Here is a 19,321-nt window from a genome sequence, read left to right as displayed (position 1 = left end):
AATCGAGGATTGCATCTAAACCTGTCTGCACGGGGTAGTTGAGCGAGCTTTAGGTAATAATACGGAGCTCTTTACTTTAGGACGCTTTCATGTTACTGACCATTGGTTTCGGTGTACAACTTAAGCTCCTCCTATTTTCTAATTGATTGACAGGTTTCCACCTTCCAATCAGAGAGAAGGTTAAATCGGATTGGTTGAGTTTTTCACCCAATTGCATTAAAGATTTAAAATGAAAGAAATAGGTCTATGTGGTTGTGTACCTTCCGCAACAAAAGTTTTTCCTTTATAGCTTTTACTAGCATTTTCCTATATTTTACCTTCATTACTTTTTTATTGACTTAATATGTTATATATTAAAATTATAAAATGAAGACATAAAATCTGGACGTTTTAAAATTAAAATATTGTATTTGATGTTAAACCCTGCCACTTCTTAGTGGGCCCACAAGAGGTCGCTATTATCCATCCATAAATCTCTTGGCATCGCCATTTTCAGTGGTTGTTTTGTTCCTCATAAAAAGTTTTATTTTTACGAGATAACTTATAAAACGTTTCATTACATGTGTTAATGTGTATTTAACATTTGCTCCGTTTACTTTATACTTTCTTATTAACTTTATATCTCCTTTGACATGTGCAATTTATAGCTTCAAGACTCTTGTTCAAAAGCAAGTTTTTGTGAGGTTGCACGAAATCAAGGCAAGTTCTTAAGGATTAAAACTCTTTTTTTAAATTCATCACTGCACATAAAAAAATGCATATTAAACCATTATATGTAAAACCTCAAATTTGTCAATTAGACCTGCAACATGTAGCTTAGAATGATATGAATTTGAAAAATGCTTCATGTCATATAAACATCAGTTTGAATTTTTAATTCAGAATACATCTTTAGTAATTTCAACATGCATAATTTATGTTGAACAAAAATGATTCTCTCTGTACATTCCATGTATAGGAGGAGCTCTGTTATTCAGCTGATGGCCGGGCCCATAATGGTTGACAGATGGGCTATAGAACGAGAGTTCTGTGTTTTAAGGAAACTCACAGATTTCCCTTTCTCTCGCTTTTTCCCTCTCTCTCTCTCTACTCACAGTCCAGTCCTCCAGTCTGCTCTCCATCTCCAGCAGTGACAGTCCTGAGTGGGCCATATGTGAATACGTTCATTAATGCAGCCATGGCTCCTGTCAGGGTTGAAATGTGTCCAGATGGAGGGACCCCACTGTGCAGGCCTGGCCAGCACTCGAGAGCTGATGTGTGGGGTGGGGAACCGCTCTAACTGGACTCTTTCTCTGCATGCGGGTTGCCGAGTTTTGGCACGCCACCGTCCCTCGGCTCAGGTTACAGGTACGCTCGTGCCGGCCGTGTCAGACATGTTGTTTTTTTTGTGGCTTGTCAACCCCATGAACCCTGAACAGATTAGTTTGAGTTCAATTTAATGAAAGTGTTCTGTGGAGCTTAATTCATCGAGCAGTTTGTGAAAGGGTCAGCTGATTTACACCAAGGAATCCGAAAGGCTGACATTAAATATGGTCCCTTCATCTGTGCATCTCGCAGCTGACACTGACCAGATTTTCTATCACCAAAGTATTCTCTGTTATTTCTGTAATTTACTCCGGATGGACAGTGAAAAAAGAGTTTTCCTTTTGTAAAAATCTGCTTAAACCAGCTCGTTGTGAACCATCTTAAAATTAAATCACTGAATTGAACAATCAATAATATAATTACTAATATTAATTTACATTTATTTTCAAATTTTTTAAATCAGCACTTTATGTGAACCCAATAAAAATTTAATGACTAAAATATTATTATTTTTTAACACAGGAAAAAATATCTTTTTATTTGAACATATAATATTGTTGTTATTACTTAGGCTATTATTGCTCTCAAATTAGGCACACAATAAATCCCACCAATTTATACTATTTAAAATTTTATACCTGAAAATGAATTTGTACTTTTTAAGGGTTCATTAAAAAAAAAAAATAATAATGCATTGTGTAAATCAACACTTTATGTGAATCACATTATAAAATATTACTTTTTCTTAACACAGGAATAAGGTATCTTTCAACTTACTCAAACAAATATTGTTATTACTGATTATTGGCTCGCTCCTACTTTAGCTTATATCCATTCTAGCCAGTTACTTCTTTCATTTATTTATTCTCAATTTCATGCGGTTGAACGAGCCTTGAATTCAGCTTTTCATTGCTAACTCACTATTGTGGATGTGATTCAACCTCAACGCATGTCAAATTCCACCACGGAAGAATCAGAGAGTCGGGCGAGCCGGGGAATCTCACTGAAAGCGCCTCGCAGTCTTTCCCAGCAGTGTGTTTGTTAAAACTGTGGGTTCTGTATGTTTTACCGGGTATATCTCGCTCTCTGCCTCTCCATATCAGCACTCAGATCGCCATTATCAGCAAAGTGTCGGCTACACTCAGAGCAGTCATCTGTCATTCTCCTTCTTTTGCTTTGAAAAGCCCAAACCTGACACCGGCTGACAGCCTCTGTTGTTTACCCAACTAGAGGGACACGGGCGATTGTTCAGAGAACATGACACGGCATACTGGGCGGCAATATGGCGGACGGCTGGGCCCCCTCATCAGCCGGCTCTCAGCACCTCCGTCAAGACTCCAAACCCAACAGAGTATCAGATTCACGGGCCCATATTTAAGCAATCTGAGGTTCACATGATGATTTGGGTAAGGGACTGGGGGATTGAGCCAGGGAATTGAAACTGACATTCTGCTGGGGGAGAGACGGAGGAGTTGAGGAAAGACCACCTGGGTAACCTTTCATAGAGCTGTCTTCTGGTGCCAAAACACCCTGGAATAATATTCTCCCTCTCGCTCCGTTTCACAAGTCTTGTACTAAGTGCTAAAACAGTGCCAAAACTTGTGAACGTCTTCAGTTTCATTAAGCTGATTCAGATTGTTCAACAACAAACTTCTAATTGTATAATCCTACTAACTCTACAGCATTATTCTTCATTTGTTTACTACTGCGTTTTTTCAGTAAACACCAAATCCCTATACAGATTTTATAAAAGCACAAAAAAAGGACTTTGGGTGTTACATGTTATGAAATATTCTTTCTAAACATAAAAAAAGTCATTAAAAAAAATTGTTAGATGAATATCCAGCTAAAACATTCCATATATTTTTGTTTGCTAGGGTGTTACATTTGTATGAAAAATGTGACAAGGGATAGTTTACTCAAAAGATGTTATAAAGTAAACCTGAATAAGATGGCAAAACTATATTTAAAAAAAAATGGTTACATCAAATTTTTAAGTTAAGAAATTCAAAATTTAAGCAGACCTTGCAGATTTTTATTTTGTACTTTATTTTGTAAATTATTATAATCTCAACTTAATTTTTTTAGCAGTGGAAACTTGGCTAGCTTTAATTAGTTAATTCAATAAATGCTAACTTGCTAATTAGTAACACACTGCTTTGATAGCATTTGCACAGCATAGCAATTGCTGAATGAGTACAGCATTATAGAACATTTAATATGTACCTCTTCTCAAACTAAGCTCATGCTCCACTTGTCACCAAGATAGGAACCCCCCAAAAACCCAACATAACAGAAACTCTTCTAAATTAACATAGCAAAACACATCTAAATCTCCCATTTTACTCAAAAAAACATTATATAACACTTCATTTTAGCATTTACTCTCCCTTTCGAATGCCATGACAAAGCACTCTGCATGGGAAATAGAAATCCTAGCCCAGTTTCAGTTCATTTGAAGTTTGTCTAAATCAAAAGAAGGCAGTTCACAAAACTCAAAACAGTGAAACAATTCAGATTACTTAAAATGTGTCAGTTTTGTGAACTCAAAAGTAAAAGTAAGTTCTAAATACTCATAAAAGTTAATTTGATTGAACTCATTTGTTTAATTTAAGTTTGCCCTACTGTTTAATTTAAGTTTGACCAACATTGGAATTGCAATATCTTCTTTTTTGGTTTCACGGAAGAAAGGAAGTCATACAGTTTTGGAATGACATGAGGTTGAGTAAATGATGATGATTGAATTGTCATTTTTGAGTCAACTATCCCTTTAATATTCTATGTTTGTATATGTGTGTGAGTATGAGTGTTCTGAGAGAATTGTCTTTTGGAGAAGAGAAATGTCTCCTTGGCTTGGCTTGGCTTGCACGAATGTGTGCAGAATGGCAACAATGAGAGATTGTTGATATAGTGAAGTCTTATAAAGGCTTCGTGGTCATTGCGAGTCATTACGGGGACTGCGGGTGCCTTTACATACATGAATGGGGGAATTCCAGTCCGCTCTGCCCGCAACAACAGACTTTGTGGGAATCGGCAGCTGTCCCACTCTCTCTATTTTGATGCCTCTCTCTTAGGTCCTCAGTTCCTTATATATATATATATATATATATATATATATATATATATATATATATATATATATATATATATATATATATATATATATATATATATATATATATATATAAATTGAGTGTGTGTGTGTGTGTGATGGAGGCTTTTGAGAGAGTGAGCAGACATCCTGTGTGTGACAGGGATCACTTTCAGCAGAACACTACACTCATTTCCCTCCTCCAGCCCACACACAATCCTTTCATTCACTCCAATTAAGACTGAACACTGCGTGTGTTTCTGTATCTAAAAAGAGAAAAATTCAGGTGTGTTAGTTCCAGTTTATTTCTTTATTTCCAGTTTAGTTTAGATATCTCAGGAAGATCAGGGAAGCAAAAAGCTGCAAACAATTAACTGCAACTGTGGAATCGTGTCTAATTAGGATCGAATAATAAATAGGCTTATCAATTTAAAAGGGAGAAAACGCTGTATATTTTCTTGTGTATGTCATGTGTCCAGTCAACCTCTGTGTTTTGGCACAAATTCGTCTGTCACTTGGTAGAGGCTTGATAAATTAAGATGGATAGTTTGCATGACTTCATCCTTGAAAACCATGAACAAAACTATGCAAGATAAAAGAAAATACGGGTCTATAATAAATACGGGTTCACTTGCAATCAGAATCACAAACCACAATTTTTCATGCGAATGATTGTCTTAAACTTAAAGCATGAAACCATCAAAATTCAACCAAATACTCAAACAATAACATTTTTATGCATTTACTAGTTAGTTTCATTAGATTCAATAAATGTTATGTTAATAGTATTGTGAATTGTTGGGCATACAACTACTTTTATAAATGTTTTGTTTTAAGGGGATTTTTGTTGACTTTTGCAAGATGAACCATTTTGGCACTGTATTTTCCAGTGTAAAATCTGTGTCGCAACTGAACGAGGACGTTTTATTCAGCAAGGACGCATTAAATTGATCAAAAATATCAGTTAAGACATTTATAATATTACAAAAGTCTTATATTTCAAGACCAACTGTGTTCAACATTGATAATAATAAAATATATTATTTATTAATAATAAATACAAAATTATTGAATATTAGACTGAATTCTGAAGGATCGTGTTACACTGAAGACTGGAGTAATGATGCTGAAAATTCATCACAGGAATAAATTACATTTTAAAATATATTATAATAGAAAACACACTGTAAACCCCAATGTTGTCATTAATAAAGAAATCAAGTTATCATAACTTAAAGGAGAACTCCGGTCAATTTTAACATTGAGCTCATTTTTTTGTACATTTGGAGTGCTGTCAATACAGAGAACAACGACAAAAATCGGTGTTGCCTACACCGAGTTATTCTATTTTTAAAATTTGCACCCTATTGACTTCAATGGGGCAAGTAGTAAGCCTGCTTTTTAGCCTCTTAACATCCTTTAAGTGTCATTACAAGTGCACAGAAAATGTGAGTGATTCCTTCCGAGTGAACACGAGTGGATCTGACTGCAGTAGATGTTAGAGATATTAATAAAAATGAAGTCAATTCAGCCAGCGCTCATACCTTTGTTTACATCCTGTTTTCGGTGGAAGGCCATAGTAATCGATTGTCGAGTTCACGCGCGTGATCATAGGTACTAAACCTATGCGCGTGAACTCGACAATCGATTACTATGGCCTTCCACCGAAAACAGGATGTAAACAAAGGTATGAGCGCTGGCTGAATTGACTTCATTTTTATTAATATCTCTAACATCTACTGCAGTCAGATCCACTCGTGTTCACTCGGAAGGAATCACTCACATTTTCTGTGCACTTGTAATGACACTTAAAGGATGTTAAGAGGCTAAAAAGCAGGCTTACTACTTGCCCCATTGAAGTCAATAGGGTGCAAATTTTAAAAATAGAATAACTCGGTGTAGGCAACACCGATTTTTGTCGTTGTTCTCTGTATTGACAGCACTCCAAATGTACAAAAAAATGAGCTCAATGTTAAAATTGACCGGAGTTCTCCTTTAACATTACTTATAATAGCAAGTTTTTGCATCAAAAATTAAACAGTTGAGTTTAATGTAAGATTTTAAGTGTTATGAACTCAAAATTTCAAGTTATTTAAATAATTCTCCATGTCTCTGTTTAATATGATTGGTCGTATATATAATAGCTGCAGCTATTTTATAATATTTAATATTTCACAATTCACGTCTCAGATTTCTGTCTCATAAGTAACTAAGATCCTTACATCCTTCAGGTAATGCTAAATAGAATAAGGTTTGGAAGGAGGGGAGGGGAAAAGTGAACAGAATCAGTGAAAAAGAAAAGTACAGCCATTGTCCACCTATTACGAGTTCTTTATAAAAGCCAGTGATTACTTTCGTTGCTCTGCTTTTGAAACCAGAATCTGTCTGTGGTGGTTTGAGCCGTGTGTAACACAGTCCAGCAGGCGACATGTTGACCTGTGACTCTGACAGGATATGCCATGAGAGGTAACAAGAGCGGTGGATATGCCTCAGGCCACTGAGAGCCTGAGCTTTCACATGCATTATTCAAAGGCCTGCCTCAGGGGACAGCAGCACTAATGGTCTCCATGAGAATGTACCTGATAGCAGGACTGTGGTCAGTTCATTTAGCATCACGGCACCTCTGGCATCACAGCTTCATGACAACATACATGGCTCAGATTGCTCAGCCGGGAAAAGCGCTGTGAGAGTGAAGTTTAAGTAACGGTTCTGTGGTCGAATAAAAGTCATGAGTAAATGTAGTATTTTGTATCATGATGAAGTAGACATTTGAAGTCTGATTAAAAATACAGAAAAGGAAAAACAAGTATGCCAATATTTTACAAAATTGTCTTTGGACGCCATCATATATATATTTTCTTCTTTCTTTTTTTCTTTATATTTGAAAGCTTGACCAATTTTTTAATGGTAGACTGATTTTTACCAAATTAAATGATTAATAGAAGTGTTAACTAAAAATGTAGCTATAAAATGTAGTTATATACGGGGTGCACATACATTTTTTGGTCTGGTTCTCAAGGGAGCACCTGGAGATGCTGCTTGGCACTCACACTTTACGAGACACACTTATCCTACAAGCTGCCTAAATCTAAAATAACACTATTTGTTCACTGTAGAAATTAAAGGGATACTTCACAGATTAGCATTAAGCTTTGTATCAGTAGGTAACCCGGTAGTATTTTCGAATGACCGTGTTTCCCTCCCTCATGTCCCCCTGAGATGAGAGATTTCTGTATTGTGTGTCTGGAAAAAAACCTCAGATGACACAAAAATCGTCATTTTGCGTCATCTGAGGCTTTTTTGGCCAGAGGTTAGAGACTACAGCCAGTAGTAGGAGCTAGTTCCGCATGTTTTCAACCCGCCCATAGGGGGTGGGCTCTCACGATAAAACAGTGTATTTTCAGTTTCGAGTCAACTAGTAGCCATGTTGTATCATTTCTTCCGATACTGCCCTCTGTAACCGGTAGGCGTGGCTTGGGAGTAGGGCAGCGAAGCAAGTGCATTCTGGGAGTTGTTGTCTTTCATCCACATGAGCCAAAAAAAAAAAATTCTGGCTTTTCTCAGAAGGCACCAACTTCTAAAATAATTTCACATTTCTACTACATAAATGACCCAATTTAAATTCACATTCATCTTTCCAGCGGTGAAATATCCCTTTAAATATAGGTTCATCTTTGTTAAATCTGTATTTTTTTTATTTTTTTTATTAACATTAAATAACACAGACAACAGCAGGAATAACAGGCTGCTGTCACTTTAAGACCGAACGCACAGACCGAATATACTGACACATCCGGTTTCTTTCTCAACTTCCCTCCACGTTACTAAACAAAAACTACTTCGTCTACTACTTTATTTATATATATATATTTACACATACATACATACATTTTTTATGCTTTTTTTTTTCATTCTGAGCTTGAGAAACCTAGTCATCACGTACTTTCATTGTATGTAAAAGATATGTGTCAACATTCTGCTACAGAAGACAGAAAACTCCATACAGCTTTGGAACAACAAAAGCTATATATATATATATATACACTGTAAAAAAAAATACATCCCCAAATCAAAATTTTCTAGTGACTGGTCACATCTAAATTTTTCAATTAGTCTGACGTATTATTTCTCATTGAGCCAATGTTAACAGACTATTGCAACAAGAATTGCACTTGGGCCAATTTAAAAATTTAGATGTGACCAGTCACTACAAAATTTTGACTTGGAGAGGTTAGAATTGTTTTTACAGTGTGTATATGTATATATATATATATTGTCCAGCCAAACACATACCGAATCTATCTGAATGTTTTCAAACAATTATTTGGCATCAGATTTTTTGTAAATCGCTTATATGCTTTTTTCTTCTTTTTTTCTTTCTTTTTTTTTTTTTTTAATCCTTTATTAATTTTTTTTTAATTTAATTTTGTATTCATTTTATTATTATATTTTATGTAATGTGTTTTCATTGTTTATTTTAAAAATATATATATAAAATAAACTTTTTAAATAAAACATTAAAAAAATATATATAGCCTATATATAGACATATAAGCCTCTTTCAAAAGTAAACCGTGTAGTTATTTTAAATTCAGACTGCACAATGCCAAATCCGCATTGCCATCATAAAGCCAAACATAACTGCAGTTTTATACTGTTAATGTCTTTTAACACTAATATAAATATATCTGATAGAGTTGTGAGAAAGGAGATAGTATGGTTTGTTTGTGTTTGTTGAGTGTGTGTTTGTGTATATGTGGCTTTAGTGTGCGGGCTGGAAAGCGGCACTCCGTCTCACTCCAACAGGTGTTGATCTCACGGCAGGCCCTGACAGGAAGTTTCCGCAGCTTTCCACCAAACCCATTGGAGTGCACATCAGCCTGACGGATGGATGAATGACACCAATGAAAAAGGAGCGCTATCCTCCGGGCAACCCGCTCAGGATGAGTGACAGGGTGCAGGCGGGAGAAAAGACTGTCTTTGAACCTGAAAAAACTCTTTTTCCTCCCTCTCTCAAATCTTTTCTCCCCCTTTTCTCTTCTTCAAGGTGCAGATTCCTCCCAAACTCTGGCCGATCCACTCTTTTCTCTATGCTGGCGTTTTGTTTCGGCTGGCTAAGGGTGTGTGTGTGTGTGTGTGGTGGGCAGTGCAGGGTGTGAGGCGTGTTAAATGCTCTCCTTTCAGAGGCAGAATGTGTCAGTCAGCTCACAGGCCCTGTTTTGTTTGGAGCTGTCAACCCTTCTGGAAGAGGGAGAGGAAAAACCGGGGGAGTGAAGAAGGAGAGAGAGAAATCCGAGGGCAAGCGGAGAGGGACGTGTGGGTGTAGGGAGAGAGACAGCTGGGAGGCCTACAGGAGAGCCTGACCTCACCTCAAGAGCAAAGGGTCACTGGCAGGCCACGCACAACTATTCCACAAAGCTGAAATGAGTTATTGAATCCTCAGCCCACAGCAGAATAATTCATACAGCATTCAGCTACAAGAGCGAATTATATGGGAAGTATAGTAACTGACATAAAGGTGTTTAGAGAAATGTTATATGGAAAACTTGTCATCAATTCTGTTACCTTCATGTTGTTCCAAAGCTGTATGGAGTTTTCTGTCTTCTGCAGAATGTCGACGCGTATCTTTTACATACTATGAAAGGAAGTGATGACTAGGTTTCTCAAGCTCAAAATGAAAAAAAAAGCATAAAAAATGTGATTCATCTGGCTTTGCTGGAGGAAAATATCAAAATTTAAATTGATACTTGTGTGCCATGCCAGGTTACGTGTCATTATTTGAAAAGGTCATTATGCATGATGCCTCTTGTGTGTCTCGTAACAAATCATGATGTCTTTAGAGGACGTATAGAGGAATATAGCGCACAAGCCATCTGGACCACTTTCATAACTGCCTGATGCTTTTTGCCTTTTTTTTTTTTTACTATGACAGCCCCTAATCGCCATTCACTTTCACTGTTTAGGAAGAAAAAAACAAAAAAAAATGTGACATCTCATTTTGTTGTCTACGGCAGAAAAAAGTCCTATAATTTTGGTATGAGTGAATGATGAGAGAATTTACATTTTTGAGTAAATTATTCCTTAGTATATAGTAGATCAGAAGCATTAGCAATGAATATTACATTCTGAGAAACTGTATATATACAAATTAAACATTTCATGCACTGGGATGTTTAACAAAGATATGTGTGTGTGTGTATTAGTGCTGTTAATCGCATCTAACAAACGTTTTTGCTGTGTGTGTGTGTTTATATTGTAGATACACACACATATATTACGTAAACGAAAACTTTTCACGATTAATCGATTTGATAGCGTTCATATATGCATATACATAGCCTAAAACAAACAATTGACGCATATATAGATGCATAACATCGACAAATAGAAATGCAAAAATCGTGTTTTCTGGATACTCACCTCATCTGCCATTGGTTGGCCAGATAGTCCTGCCCCCAAATTCACACCATTGGTTGAGCTAATGTTGCCATGTCAGGCTGGTGATGCTCAAACAAAACAAAATGTTCACAAAATCACAAACCAGATCCACAGTGTTTACATTTTGGGGGTAAGCAACCTATGAATGTCTTACCATTGTCTCTAAACTGGGAAAGGAGAAAGTATTTTAATCAAAATGTTACTTTACCTTAAAGTAAAAATCACATTAACATTTACTTGTAAACCTCCCATATGCAGTTCTCATGCCTTTGTTGGACTCATTAGTGAGTTAGCGAGACGCCACATTCCCATCAGATTGTTTGTTTTGTGGTGACTTTCTTTTGTACCAGGACCTCCTCCACTCTGGTTGGAGAGCTTCCTTTGAGGACTGCCAATCACAGTCAGGAGAATGAGGGATCACTGACAGATAAGAGGCACAGGGTGGAAGGTGAGGGTCAGGCTAGTAACAGAGGACAGAGTGACAGAAAGAGAAGCAAAAACGAAATTCCTCCAGATTTCTCCAGTCCATTTCTTATTTTTCATCACCATGTCCACGGTGGTTTTAAACTGAGGATCTGGTGAGAGGGTTTGCTGACATACCTTCTCTCACTGGGAGAGGGACAGACTGGTATGCATCTGCTCTGGCTCCGTGCCCCACTGAGTGTCAGCGTGCAGATGGAAGTGGTTATTTGTAATAATAAACCCTGGGAATGGGAGAGATGTGTGCCCTCACAGCCTGAGACATGCGTGACTCTGAAGCTCAAACACCACTGAGGACAACACAGCCCGATCTGAACCAAGGAGCTTGCCACCACTTTTGAATAGCCTACTCTTTTTGAGGGTCTATTCAGAATGAGGCTTTGTGCATTCCGTTTTTTTTGTAAACATAGCCTTTTATTTTGCCTCCACTTTGTTACATTCTCAATAAATGCATTAGGATTCAATGACTTTTTTATTGTCCAGATCTACTTATTCAAAAATAAATTAAAAATGCAATTCACACATTCAAAGATTTGAATTCACATCTTTAAGAAAGAGATTTGTTTCATTACTGAATTAAATTAAATTTGAATATTTTTAGGTGCCATAAAGTCAAACAGTTCTGGGTGATGCAACTGTCCTGATGAATGAGGACAAAAATGAAAATTATCCTCTAATTTACTCACCCTCAAGCCATCCTAGGTGTATATAACATTCTTCTTTCAGCCAAACACAATCAGAGTTATATAAAAAAAAAATCCTGGCTCTTACAAGCTTTATATGGGAGTGAATAACTGAGATTTTGAAGCCCAAAAAAGCGCATCCATCCATCATAAAAGTAATCCATACGACTCCAGGGGGTTAATAAAGACCCTCTGAAGTAAAGCGTTTTTGTAAGAAAAATATCCAAAATTATAACTTTATAAACTGTAATTACTAGTTTCCGGTAACGTTCGTTCATGAGAGAGTCGAGTTGGTGAAAAAAGAAAGTCATATGATATACAGATAGTATGGCTTGAGGGTGAGTAAATTATTGGATCATTTTCAGTTTTGGGTGAACTATCCCTTTAAGGAAGAAAAAAGCCTTAAAAATATAAAAGCTTATGAAGTTTTCTTTGAAAAAATATTTTTAACAAAACTGCTTATTATTTGAAAAACTTTTGCCCACCAAATCAAGATCATGTAATAATAATAATGATACGTTTATTTTATATAGCGCCTTTCAGGAAACTCAAGGTCGCTTTACAATAAAGTACAAATAAACATGACATAGAAACATGACATGAAATAATACAAATAAATTGAGAGAGTCAGGGGTCAGGGAAACAAGTAGCAAAAAGATATAAGGTGGGTTTTGAAATAGTGTAATGTATTGTGATTAATATTAAAAACATGAGAAAAAAGATCAATGCATGATCAATAAAAATCATACATTATACATCAAATGAGCTCCTGACTAAGGTCATGTGTGAAGGTCAGTAGGTATCTTAAAATATTGATAATTTAACCTTTTTATGAAATTGCAAGGTTAGTTCATGTTGTAAAACGTCATGTTGTGCGACTCCCCAAATATTTGTTTGGCCTTTCTTTTAGCGGATAGGACAGTGGAGATTGACAGGAAAGCGTTGGGTTGAGAGAGGGGAACGGGATCAGCAAAGGACCTCGAGTTGGATTTGTGTGCTAACCAGTAGGACATCAGCCCCGACATGAATTAAAGTCGTAAATAATTCAAAGGATATTTTGCTTGAAATATATACTATATATAGATATTTTTTTAAATGGATAAGACTCAAATGAATTCAAGGTACAAGGAAAATATGTTATTACTTTTTATTTGATGGTCACACCACATGACATTTTTAGAGTCAGTGAATAATTGTCTAAAAGTTTTTTTTTTAAACCATAAAACCAAAATGTATACTAAGACTGCATTTCTAAGCTCTTGGCACAGGTTTTATTATTGACCATAGATTTCTATTGTTTTTTTGTTTTGTTTTTTGTACCTGTAGCTCACTTGCAGCCTGTGCCACAAATATTATGACAAATATTTTGTTGGTTCTGTCAGATGACTTTGCACTGATTTTGATGCTGTATACATTTCTGAAAGGTGGAAGCTCAGCAAATGATGCTCAAGCTTTTTCCTGCCAATCACACTGAGGTTCACTATAAGGTCTCTTTAATTAGCTGTAATTCCAGAGTCTTTAAACTGTCACTGTGATATTTTGAATAAAAAACATCGCCTGCTCCAAACAGAATTTATTACTGTACACAGCCCAGAGGCCAGAGGCAATATTTTGCATGAAATGATTCAAGCATTTCTTCACTTGCCGGGAATAATTTACGTCAAGAAGCGCATGGTGGGACCACACTCGGGGACAGGACCTGAGTGAGCTCTTTTATGAGCTGAACGTCCACAACATGTCAACCTTTTCCCTCCACAAATAAATATTGCGCAAATGTCAGAAAAGCTCGATATTTACGCTCAGCGCATGAAAAACACACAAACATTATTTTTTCAAAAACGACATGCTTAAACTCTCATTGCCCTCACAGTGAAAACAAGGCAGGATAGGGGGGATGGTGAAACACATGCTGTAACTTTTAGTTTTGTGTTTTTAAATAACATCACATTTCTCTGCGAAAACTCCAGCAACATGTGTTTAGCACATTGTATATCATCATAAGCTACTTCCTTTGAGTGAATGCTAAATCGCATCTTAAGCGATTCAATCCAAAAGCGACCAGCCCTTTCATTTGCCTTTGTGTTGATGTCATTATCACTTTATCCCCTTTCACAGAATTCTGGTTAATTAACTTCTGTCCTGTCTGCCTTGTTGATTGGCTACTTAAGGACTCAAAGTCTTCGCACTCTTGTCAATATCTTGAGCTCAGAGCTCTGATTGGCTCTTCTTTTGTTAACGAGCTGGTGACAGCCATGACAGCGATGTGGCATGATGTCTTTGTATGGTGAGAGAGGAGTGCGGTCCAGCCAGCCCACGCTGTCACTCCGCAGCTGCTGGCTGTCTCCGGGTGGATCGCTTCGTGCCCCATCCCCTCGAACACTGTCTGTTGACCTTCCCGGCTCGGGGCTCTGTTTCTCTCTCACAGCTGTGCGCTTTGAACCCGAAATCGGTGTGTTAGAAGCAATCAGGGCCAAGCTCTGTTTTCAGTTCTTTTACCCTTAGGCCTCGCAAGCTGTTCTGTGTGATCAGGCTTTTGGGCAATGAGATTGGATATGCTGGTCAAGAATTAGAGAAACAGTCATTATTCAGGCAGCTTGTGGTTTGGCTACAAACAGAAAGACTTCACGGGCTGTTCTTCTCTCTCCGGCAATCATTACTGTGTCTTTAAAGATGAGAAATGTCTATGTTCAGAGTTAGTTTCAAATGTCTTTTTGCTTGATTTTTAATCAGAGCTGTTAAAGGGTTTCATGTTCTCATATAGCTCTATTTAATTTAAAACAAAGAACTGATCTTATGCTGGTGAATTGCTTTGACAGTCAGCTTTTTGACAGCTTTAACAAGCTGAAAAATGTAGATTAAGCTAGCTGGTGTGTTTTTTGGAACATTGTGGAAAGTTTCTAACTGGTCCAAGCTGGTCATTGGCTGGTAGACCATAATGGACCAGCAACAAACCAACTACCAGTTTGTCTTTGCAGTGGTTAAGCTGACCTAAGCTGGTTATTAGCTAGGCTAAACCAATGGTTCTCAATCCCACTCCAGTTATTTGCTGGTCTAAGATGGTCATTAGCTGGTCATATGCTGGTCCAAATTAGTTATAAAGGGCCGACGCCTTAAGTCACTAACTTACCAACTCGTGGTATTGAAGCAGTTAACCAATCACAACATACTGGTCCAGCCGACCAATCAGAGCACATTGCAATTTTCAGAAGGAGGGGCTCATAGAGACCAGAACTAAACTGATTGTTACTGACAGACTGGGAATAGAGATCACTTTTAAGCATGAAAACCTGTTTCAGTAGACCCCAAAAACAAAATAATAATATTGGTACATAGCTGGTACAAGCAGGTCATTAGCTAGTCTAAATTGATCATTAGGTGGTCCAAGCTAGATATTAGCTGTTGTAAACTATCTTTTCCAAGTTAGTCATTAGTCCAAGTTGATCATTAGCTGCTCCAAGCTGGTTATAAGCTGATCTAAACTGGTCATTAGCTGGTTCAAGTTGGTCATCGGCTGGTCCAAGCTGGTTATTACATGCTTCAAGAAAGTCATTAGCCCCTTTCACACAGCAATCCTGGTAAATTACTGTAAAATTGCCAGAATGACTTTACCAGTAAATACAAAAATATGCTGTTTACTCAACCAATGCCGTTCTGGCTTTTTACCGGTAAGAGAACATTCACACATCAGCTCCAAAATACCGGTAAATTCTGTGATGTCAGTCATCGGAAGTGATCTTTAAACGCCACGCCATCGTCTTCATCCGGCTGCAAGAGGAGAAGCGCTTTAGTTTCACTATCTGTTTAATTTGACAACATTTTTTGACGTCTGGGTGAAAGGCATAAGAAGATAATCAAACAGAATGCATTTTTACTCTTAAACACGCGACATGAATAATAGTAACCAACTGCAGTGCCGCAACGCTGATGAATGGAAAAGAAGGCAGGGTCTCGAGTGCGACGTGTTGAAAAAGCTCTGAGACGTGGCGCAATGGTCAAAGATGATCTCATCTTGCACATATTTAAATAGAAAAACTATTAAAAAGCTTACTGTAAACAGCACTAAGCAATCACGTCATCTCCATAAGAACTTTATGATTGGCCAAAAGCACGTCAGCGCGTTATGACGTTGTACGTGATCATACTGGTAATCTTCATTCCGTGTTCACACAGAGCAGTACCGGTAATTTACTGGCAAATTTGTTACAAACTTCCCTTACTTCCCTTTTTGAAAAGGTCCTGTTTACACATGATCTCTTACCGGTAATTTACCGGTAATTTTTCAGTAAAGACTGTGTGTGAAAAGGGCTGTTAACTGGTCTAAACTGGTCAATATAGCTGGTAATTAGCTGCTCCAAGATGTTCAATAGCTGGTCCAGACTTTTCATTTGTTGGTCCAAGTTGGTCATTTGCTAGTCTAAGCTATCTGACCAGCACTTTTTCAAAAACTAGCTTGACTACCTTAACATGGCGTTACAGGCTTTAATGTTGTTGTTGTTGTTGTTGCCTACTAGCTAATGACCAGCATGGATCAGCTGGAAAACACTTTCCACATGGTTTTTCCAGCAATATATCAACTGTGAATACTGCAGTTGTTTAGTCCTCTTTCTGCTTCCAGTCTTGCTACTATGGTAATCCACCACTTTACCTTTTAAAATAAACAATGAATAGGGGGAAATTGAAATATTTTTTCTAAAGATTCTCTATATCAAATCGGGTCTCTGCTAAAACTAATACAAGCATTCATCTGGCACCCATTTGTCTCAAGCACATGACAAAACCACAGCGCAATGTTTTTTCTCTGACAGTCCCTCCTCTGACTCACTAATTGAACGAGACAGCCATCGGCTGCAGGCCATTCCTTCTCTCATGCGTTTTGAGAAAACTTTCCGTCCTCACGACTGCTTCCAGCAATATGGCAGGACTCCAGTCATCACATTGTCAATGGATAGTCTTACTTCTGCTCTTTCTGGAGCCTGTAAACAAACAAGCCAACAATAATAACAGTTCAACAGTCCATGGAACAGTTCAACATCTGTAAAATCCCATCAAAGATAGTTTCAAGTAGATTTAGGGAACAAAACAACACTGGATATGTAATCAAGAGATGTGTAGCAATGTGGAAATCTCAGTCTGGAACAAAGTCCTTCCTCTCTTTGACTATACCTTTGAAGTCGAAACAATTGTTTTTTTTTCCTCTGTGTTTCTTTTAAACTGCATCTGATTGGTTTACTCATAAATACGTCAAGCAATCAGTATGAATGACACATTAACACTCTTGCACAGTAGAGCCAAAACTGTTATAAGTTCCACTTGTCAGCCTCTGCTTGAACACAGCGTCTCAAGAAACTGGCAGATATTTTCTTGGCCCTACAATATTTGCAATTCAGAGAATATGACCTTACTCTGAGATGGAAAGGTTGCTGGGGATGAAAATTTGTCTACATGTTAAGATTGCCACTGAGTTCTCAAAGCCGCAGCCTTTGGTCTCCCCGACCAGCTGTCTGGAACTGACAAAACCAGAAATGGATTTACATTGTCCATACTCCAGACTGTCTTTGTCAATTTGGGGGCCATCAAGAGGCAATCTGGAAACTGTTAGTCAGTGAGTCCTTGCAGTAATTGCTTGCAGCTGAGAATTCAGTCCTGTGTGAGTGAAGTAAGGGGGTTGGGGAGAGGGAAACCTGAGATGTAACAAGTGCAATTGATCCTTTTCTGAATTCCCTCTGTGAGGAGCCACATTTGGGCTCCACACAGCTCAGGAAACAGGCTTTCTGGAAAGGAAATGAAGCAGTCGCACAGACGGACTTCTGTGTTTGTTCAAACGCGCGAATACATATCGAGCACAGAGAAGAAATCAAATATAAGGATTTAGGATGTTCTGATCAAATGTACACAATAAATACCCAGCAGACTCCACTGTCTTCTAAAACACTTACACAAACACACACACGCTCAGATGGTCCTGGTTAACGCTGAGACTTAGGGGCTCCTGCACTTTGTTTCCCCTGTGTGTTCTAGTAAACAGCATGCCAGTATGTTTGATTAAGGCTGCACGCTGAAGAGTGCAGGTTTTGAGGACACAGTAGGGGTCTGGGCTCTCTCGGGTGCCTCTGTGTGTTTACTCTGATTGTTTTTAAGGTCAGAGAAAGAGAGCAGAGAAACATGTAGAGAGCTCAAGCATCCCCGCTCCTTTGCCCACAGCCAGCAGAATGCATTGTGCTGAAGGAACGCTGATGGAAATATGTCTGGTATCTTGCAATGATTTTTCCTCCCCAAAATAAATAAATAAGCACACTTGAAAAACAAAATCCTGTTATGTACAGTAAAAAAAAATGACAGCTGTGTTTGCTAGAAATTCACTGTAATGAAATTCAGCATCATAATTTCATAAACTGTCATCAAATTACAATAATATGTCAGCCTCCTGAGATATGCTTTGTTCTTAAAATATATACTGATGATATATACAGGTGGCCACACAATGACTAAAGGTTACTTAAAATAGGTCTTTATTAATAATAACTACAATGTAAAAAGTGAACAGTTGGATCAACTTTAAAAAATTACTTCAATTGGTAACACCTAAAGAAATTAAGTTTTCTCAACTTAAATTATCACGTTTTATCGAAAAACGTGATAATTTAAGTTGAGAAAACGTCATTTCTTTAGGTGTTACCAATTGAAGTAATTTTTTTAAGTTGATCCAACTGTTCACTTTTTACAGTGCAGTTATTAACACCAACACAAAACATCAGGGTAACGCATAATGTAAATAATGTAACATAAAATGCTCTAATGTAAAAATAAAATAAATTTCATATGGTGACTCATCAGTTATTTTCTAAATATAATATAGATTTCCACTATATATTTTATGATACTGTAATTAATTTTCATCTGGTCCAAGCTGGTTACTGGTATAGCCCACTGGTGACCCTATATTCCTTTTTTTTTTTTTTTACAGTATTTTAGCATACAAATATTTTTTTCTAATATTTTTTCATAATGAGGTATCTAACAGTTTTTAACCGGTTAACAGGTGTTTACTGTAGCATTGTAACATTATTTTCCTGTTAAGATCGTGAACATTTTACAGTTTTTTCAAATTGCTTACACACAATTTCTGAAACTATCCACACAAAACCACAAAACACACACACAACATGCAAAACATCAGACATCTCTTGCAAAAGCAAACACTTCATTCAAAACTATTTTAACTCTTCCAAATATGGTGTTTTTACGTAGTAACTCTACACATAAACATCAAATGGTTAGCCACATACACACCAAACTGAAAAATGTAAAACACTACTATCTTGTG

General features: G+C 37.2%; 1 protein-coding gene across 1 annotated transcript in view; it reads left to right on the top strand.

Annotated features, from left to right (window-relative positions):
• Positions 1–1,261: 1,261 nt before the first annotated feature.
• Positions 1,262–19,321, top strand: part of spmip4 (sperm microtubule inner protein 4) — a gene marked incomplete at its 3' end in the record, with an annotated part of 70,131 nt that continues 52,071 nt past the window's right edge. The window contains exon 1 of the mRNA XM_084386014.1: positions 1,262–1,347. The remainder of the gene's footprint in view (positions 1,348–19,321) is intronic.

The sequence above is a fragment of the Rutilus rutilus genome (genome assembly GCF_951802725.1).
Source record: "Rutilus rutilus genome assembly, chromosome: 17".
NCBI lineage: Eukaryota > Metazoa > Chordata > Actinopteri > Cypriniformes > Leuciscidae > Rutilus > Rutilus rutilus.
This window is presented reverse-complemented; position numbering and strand designations above follow the sequence as displayed.